Raw genomic sequence first — 8,307 nt, 5'->3', positions numbered from 1 at the left:
TATATATATATATATATATATATATATATATATATATATATATATAGTAAAGTTGCTCCTGTGTAAGCTTCTATTAAATGGCTGTCAAGATTTATACTTGTCTGTTCTTGAGAAACTGTTTTATATTACATAATAAATATTTTATTTATTTTATAGTCATTGAAATGTGATTCAAAATAACTAGTGAGGTTGGCAAGCCTTGATACTTGAGAAATGGCCATTCATATTCAGGTTTTAAGGAAACCTGAACCCCTACAAAAGAGCCTATGACTTCTGCACCATTTAGACGAGAATGGGTGACTCTGGCACTATGGCTTGTGTTCAAACACTGAATTGTCACTGTTTTAACACCCCTGTCATCAGTGGCTCACCTGGGTAATTTTATGCTACACTTGCTTGGATGATTAGTTCCATTTTATTCTGTAACGTCAAAGGTGGATGCTGCTGAAAATGGATGAATGTCATAATACTCTGTTCAATGGAAGAGGCAAAATGAACACATTCTTCACCCTGACAAAATGTGCAGTCTAGTGAATTCTCAATTATTATTACATAGTTACAAATGAGATGAGAAAAAGAGTACAAAATAGAATATGTTGAAAAGAAAATTATACAAGAAAGGATACTCTTTAACTGACACATGAAGGACAAGTCCAATTTAATAAATTCTAAAAGGTTTTATCATTGTATCAAAATGCCACTTCATTATTCCCTTTTAATATCTCAAAATCTAAACATCTGGTACACACAAACACACACACACACACACACACACACTCTTGGGCTTCATAAAATTTACATGATCTACTTGTGCTTAATAAAAGCACAAATATTATAAACATTGAAAAGTAAATAGTTATCCCTTTTCCAGGTGGAAATTCATAAAATGGTAGATACAAATCTGCATCTGAGCATTCTGACTAAATCGCTGCGATCTCCACTCTGTTTTGAAATGTTTTACATTTTGATTCAGCCTCAAGAGTGGCTAGGATTATAGAGTTCCATTTGTAGTTCACATTTTCAAGTTTTAATAAAATATTTCCAAATGGTTGCTTTCAGAAAGTCACAAACTGAAAACTTTGCTTTTCCATTTTCACCTTTAAAAATACTACTGATGGGATGGGGAGTTATGTTGACTAAACAATAGGAAAGGTTTGTCACCAAGTGTTATGGTTAACTATGACTGGAATGTAAGCTTGACATTCAGTGGGACAAATATGCAATGACAGTCTAAAAGAGAAGTCCTGAAAGAATCCCATCATGTCGGTGACACTAGGTCAAGCCACCTGATGATGACAGTAGACATCTGGCCAAAGATTAGTCTATAGCAACTCAAATATGGGGTCTCAATATCTTAGTCTTTTATGTTCTATGTGAGCCATGTATTCTTGTTGCTCAAACTGATACCACATCAGGAAGTGTCATAAATAAAGTATGCCAAACTCATATTCAATAACATAAAAATAGTTAATCACTTTGAGGCTAATAATTGTTATCTGTATCAACCAGTAGGGTGTGGATATAACCACCCCTAATCAAACTCGAGTGCAGTTCTCAGTGGTTCCAAAGTGTCATCTGCTAATGCTTTCTTGCTTCTGTGTTCAGATGTGAAGGGCTATTTCTCTTTTGACAGTAGTGTCTGACAAATAACCTATCTATAGTGAATATAAGGTAATAAAAGTGGTGAGACTTCACTTCAAAAAAAAGGTCTTGTAACCTATACAAGTTCCATGTCACTGTCCCCCAAAGATCCTTTTGATGGCTGGCAGGTATGTTGCAATGCCTCTGGAAAGCTTCTATGTCACAGTTAAAGATATTGGTTAAGTAGTGATCCAGGATACTTAGGCCCACACAAGTTGTGCAGAGTTTGTCACACGAACAAACTTGTAACTGAAAATGTCTTCAAGAGTGGATATAAAAAATTCAGCATAAGCCCATCTAATTCCCTGTTTGGTATATAATGTGTCAGTCATCTTTAAGGGAGTTGAATTGAAGGGATTACAGTTTAAATCCTTCTCCTTAAGCACTTTCAAACAAGGGAGTTCAGTTCTAACTTGTTTTACATTTTGAAATTCTAAATAAGTTCATGTATGCAAAACTAAATGTGGAAAAGTTTATTCTGATTATTTTAAAAAAATAAAATACCCAATGCCCTCCAGATAACAAGAAAGGCTGCATATATGCCTTCTCTTCTTTATGCTCCCCAAGACCCAATCCTTCGATCTTATCCCTAGCCTGGTAATAGCCTCCCTTTCATGCTGCCCATATCTTCTGTGATTCTCTTCCCTGTTGTTCTAGCCCAACTGCCAGCTGGTCAGCTGTCACAGACCTCCTCTCTTCCTTGCCTCACAGAACCAACCCTTTAATCTCATCCTCAGCTTTGCAATAGAATGCCAGTAGAAGCCCTCTCTGCTCCCATATCCTGTGGAGTCCACAGATCTTTCCTCTTTTAACCAGCCCCAATATGTTGCTTTTCTCAGAGTCCAAATCCAGCAGACACTTCATGAAATACCAATGCAAAGGATGGTCTGCAGGCAAATCTGCACCTCTCCTACTACTCATGAGAGACAATCCCCCAGTCTTATTCCTAGCTCTGTAGCTATCTGACTTTTCTGTCTGACCCCATCCCCAGTGGATCACAGAGATTTCCTACTCCAACGTTTCTTTCCTAAACTCATTCCCATATCACAGCCTCCAGTACTCATAAGCATTCACCGTGGACACACCAGCTGAGAAACCCAGGAAATAGGTAATACAGACCCAACACACTTTCTGAAAAATCCAAAGAGAAAACGCTATCCAAGGTAAAAAGCATTCACCCAACAGAGACAAACCCAGAAACTTGAACCTAGATATCTAATCATTCCAAGCTCAGATACCTAGAGACCAGCATATAAGCACAAAACAGAATACACAGGGAAAATAATGTCAACTAGAACCACTCTATCCAACCACAGTAGTCACTCAATACTCCAACAAAGCTGAGGCATGAGAAATAGACCTTAAAAAATCTACATAAAGATGCTAGAGGACTGTGGTGGTTTGTATATTCTTGGACCAGGGAGTGCCACCATTTGGAGGTGTGGCCTTGTTTGAATAGGTGTGACCTGGTTGGAGTAGGTGTGTCACTTCGGGTTTGAGCTTAAGACCCTCACCCAATTTGCCTGGGAGTCAGTCTTCCACTAACAACCTTTGGATAAAGACATAGAACTGTCAGATCTGCCTGTGCCATGCCTGCCTGGATACTGCCATGTTCCCACCTTGATGATAATGAACTGAACCTCTGAACCTATAAGCCAGCCCCAATTAAATGTTTTTATAAGACTTGCCTTGGTCATGGTGTCTTTTCACAGCAGTAAAACCCTAACTAAGATAAGGACCTTAAAGAGAAAATGAATAAATCCCTTAAAGAAATCTAGGAAGACCCAAACAAAGAGCTGAAAAAAAAATGAAAAAAAAAAAAAAACTATTCAGTTCAAGAAAATGAAAATAGAATTAATAAAAACAAACACACAAACAAAAATACACCACAACATGGAGAAGTAGAGCTGTTGCAAACATGGAACCTTCACCCTTATATCATAGTCTCTTTGGTACTGGAAGGTACTCTACAGCCTAAAACAAAAAAAAAAAAAAAACAACAAAAACAAAAACAAAACTTGGACACCAACTCAGACATAAAATCTTTCACTAACAATCTGTCCTGTCTGCATAATATGCTAAGACAACTGTGTCACAATTCATAGACTAAATAGCTCAGAGACCTTGGGTAAAACCAGCCAGAACTGGTCTAAAAATAAACAAACACTAAACAAAAAATAAATAAATAACAAAACACCCACAAAAATCTATAAAATTATTCCTAGTGATATTCGGGTATACTCATAGTTCAGTGCCTTATCCAGCCATCATCAGAGACATTTATGCTGGCAGGAGATAGGAACAGATTCACAGACCTACAGCCAACATTATGTGGATAGAGAAAGGCTAATTTTCAGTATATCAATCAAATTCCTCTGTTCAGAGCTCAGGCACTCCTATGGAAGAGAAGATAGAAAGATTGTAAAAGTCAGGAAAAGGAGAGCACTATAAAGACAAGGACCTCTAAGTCAACTAAGAAAGATAGAAATGAGTTCACAGAGACTGACGCAGCAAGTAAAGGACAAACATAAATGGTTCCACATTTCCTTTGGGTATATATTATAACAATTTGCTTAGTAATTTTATGAGACTCTTGGCCAAGAGAATAAATGGGTTTCTGACCCTTGTCCCTGCTCTTGGGATGCTTTCCCTCCTGTTGGGCTGCCTCATCTAACTTCTATATGATAGCTTTTGCTCCCTCTTCATTATATTTTGTTTTTCTCTATTTTATTATTAACTCAATAAAAATCGAGTTAAAATCCTTTTTAAAAATTATTTTATCATGAAGGGGAGTTGGAATTTGTCAAATGTTTTCTCGGCATCTAATGAAATGATCATGTAGTTTTTTGTTTTTTTTCCTTTGAGTTTGTTTATATAGTGGCCTACATTGATGGATTTCCATATATTAAACCATCCCTGCATCCCTGGGATGAATCCTACTTGGTCATGATGAATGATCATTTTGATGTGTTCTTAGATTCAGTTTGCAAGAATTTTATTGAGTATGTTTACATCAATAGTCACAAGGGAAATTGATCTGAAGTTTGCTTTCTTTTTTTGGGTCTTTGTGTGCCTTAGGTATCAGAGTAACTGTGGCTTCATAGAATGAATTGGGTAGTGTTCCAGAAACTGCCCCACTTGGGGATCCATCCCAAATACAGTCACAAAATCCAGACACTATTGTGGATGCCAACAAATGCTTGCTGCCAGGAACCTGATATAGCTGTCTCCTGAGAGGTTCTGTCAGTGCCTGACAAATACAGAGGTGGATGCTCACAGCAATCCATTGTACTGAGCACAGGGTCCCTATTGGAGGAGCTAGAGAAAGGACCAAAGGAGCTGAAGGAGTTTTCAGCCCCATAGTAGGATATGAACAAACCAGTACTCCCAGAACTCCCAGACACTAAATCATCAACCAACAAGTACACATGGTGGGACCCATGACTCCAGCCTCATATGTAGCAAAGGATGGCCTAGTTGGACATCAAAGGGAGGAGAGGCCTTTAGTCTTGTGAAGGCTCGATGTCCCAGTGTAGGGGAATATCAGGACAGTGAAGCTTGAGCGGGTAGGTTGGTGAGCAGGGGAATCGGATAGAGGATAACATTTGAAACACAAATAAAGAACATATCTAATAAAAAAATGAAAAGAAATTATTTCTTTATATTCTAGGCTTTGTTTACCCCTCCCGGCCCCCTACCAACTTTCCTCATCCTATTCCTCCTCCCTTTGCCTCCAAGAAGTTGATCCCCCTCACCAGGTATCCATCTTCCCAAGGTTTCAAATCTTTCTAGGATTGGGCACATCTTTTCCCACTGAGGTCAGGATAAGAAGTCCTCACTATATATGTGTCAGGACCTCAGACCAGCTCCTTTATGCTGCCTAGTTGGTAACTCAGTTTCTGGGATTCCCCCATGGATTCAGGTTAGTTGACTTATGGGGTCTTCCTATGGGGTCACCTCCCCTTCAGCTACTTCAGTCCTTCTCCTAATTCAACCGTAGAGGTCTCCAAATTCAGTCCAATGGTTGGGTATAAGTATCTATGTTTGTCTCAGTTAGCTGCTGGTAGGCCCTCTCGGAGGACAGCCATGCTACGCTCCTGTCTGTAAGCATATCATAGCATCAATAATAATGTCAGGCCTTGATGCGACCCCAACACTCCACATGAGATGGATCTGAATGTTGGGCTTGTCACGGGACTATCTTTTTTCAGTCGCATCTCCAATTTTATCTCTGCAGTTTTTTTAGAATGGAATAGTTCTAGGTCAGAAATATTGACTGTATTTTATTTTGTAACACTGTTCATTCACTGGAGACCGTGTCTGTCTACTGGAGGTAGACTCTTTGAGTTCCCTAATCCCTCTGTTGGGCATTTGGACTAAGGCCATGCCTTTCATGTTAAAAGTCTTGGAGAGATCAGGAAATCATGGCATATAACTTAACATAATAAAGCAATATATAGCAAACCAACAGCCAACATAAAATTAAATGAAGAGAAATTAGAAGCAATTTCACTAAAATCAAGAACAAGACAAAGCTAATCATTCTTTCCCCATCTATTCAACATAGTACTTGAAGTTCTACCTAGAGAAATTAGACAACAAAAGGATATCAAGGGGATGCCCATTTTTCTTTGCTGCTTAAGATGCTTCCAGGCTACTCTTCTCTGGGACACTTTCCCTTCCACCTACATTTTGTATGATCTCCTCTATAGCACAGAGTTTGTTCTGTCTCTTTTCCAAGTGTGGTGATTTTTCTCTCTCCCTTTGTCTTTACCAGAACAAGGAGATAAACACATAAAGAAAAAGATTTGAATTATCTACAATAATTTTATCTTTCTTCAATGCATATTAAACATGAGAAAATTTTCTATAAAATGTTTAAATCAAATTAAATTAACATGTACACAATTGGGACAAGGACCTTCAATGTCACTACATACATATTCCCCATTAAATCAAAGCATCAGTACCACTCCCCTACATCTTGGTGAAACTCTTACCAAGCAAGTGAAATATGACAAGAACTTTAAATCTCAGAATTAAAAAAGAAATTGTAGAAGACCTCAGAATATGGAAAGATATCCTGTGCTTATGGACCCATAGAATTAACACGGTAACAATGGCCATATTATCAAAAACATCTACATATTCAATGCAATCCCCATCAAAATTCCAATACAATTCTTCACAGACATGGAAAGAACAACTCTCAACTTCATATGGAGAAACAAAAATTCAGGATATCCGAAAACAATTCCCAACATTAAAGATATACTGGGGGAATCAACATCCCTGACCTTAAGCTGTACTACAAAGCAATACTGATAAAGACCCCACGGAACTGGTGCAGAGACAGCCCGTTTAATCAACTGAATGGAATTAAAGCCCAGAAATAAGGCCACACACCTATGTACACTGAAAATACAGTGGAAAAAAGAATCTTCAATAAATGGATGTGTATATATGTGTCAACTTGCACAAAGCTCAAATCCAAGTGGATCAAGAATATCAACATAAAACCAGATACACAAAATCTAATAGAAGATAAAGTGGGAAAGAGACTCAAACTTATTGGCACAGGGAAAAATTTCCTGTACAGAAACACAATGACTCACCTCTAAGATCAAGAAATGAAAAATGGGACCTTATGAAACTGAAAAGCTTCTGTAAGGCAAAAGACACTGTCAACAGGAGAAATTGGCAACCTGCAGATTGGGGAAAAAAAAAAACTTCACCAACCCTATGTCTGATAGAGGCCTAATATCCAAAATATATAAAGAACTCAAGAAGCTAACCTCCAATAAACCAAACAACCCAATCAAAAATGGGGTACAGAGCTAAACAGAGAATTCACAACAGAACAGTCTTGAATGGTCAAGAAGCACTTGAAGAAATATGAAAATTCCTTAGTCAGGTAAGTGCAAATCAAAAGGACTCTGAGATTTCACATTCTACCAATCATAATGGCTAAGATAAAAAACTCAAGTGACAGCATTTGCTGGTAACGTGTACTTTCTCTCTGTTGCTCGTGGAATTGCAAGCTGGTACAACCACTCTGGAAATCTCTTTGGCAGTTCCTCAGAAAACTGGAAATAGTTCTACCTGAAGACCCAGCTATGCCACTTCTGAGCATATACCCAAAAGGTGCCCCACCGTACCCCAAGAATATGTGCTTCACTTTGTTCGTAGAAGCTTGTTCTTTTCTAATGTGACAGAATGAATGTAGATCTAGTGGGTAGGGTAGATGCAGAAGAATTGTGAATAGAAGAAGGGACAAATATAGTCAGGATACATTGTATGAGAAGAGAATCTGTTTTCTTTTTTCTTTCTTTCTTTTTTTTAACCACTGCGCCATCTCTCCAGCCCTCTGATTATTCTTTTTTTATTATTTATTTATTGATTGATTGATTGATTGATTGATTATTTTCTTTATTTACATTTCAAATGCTATCCTGAAAGTTCCCTATATGCTCCCCCCCCTGCCCCTGCTCCCCTACACACCCACTCCCACTACTTGACCCTGGCCTTCCCCTGTGCTGGGTCATATAAAGTTTACAAGACCAAGTGGCCTCTCTTCCCAATGATGGCCGATTAGGCCATCTTCTGCTATATATGCAGCTAGAGACACAAGCTCAGGGGGTACTGGTTAGTTCATATTGTTGAAAC

The sequence above is a fragment of the Mus pahari genome, chromosome 5 (genome assembly GCF_900095145.1).
Source record: "Mus pahari chromosome 5, PAHARI_EIJ_v1.1, whole genome shotgun sequence".
NCBI classification, from domain to species: Eukaryota; Metazoa; Chordata; class Mammalia; order Rodentia; family Muridae; genus Mus; species Mus pahari.
The sequence above is the reverse complement of the archived record's forward strand: the minus strand, read 5'-3'. Positions refer to the sequence as shown.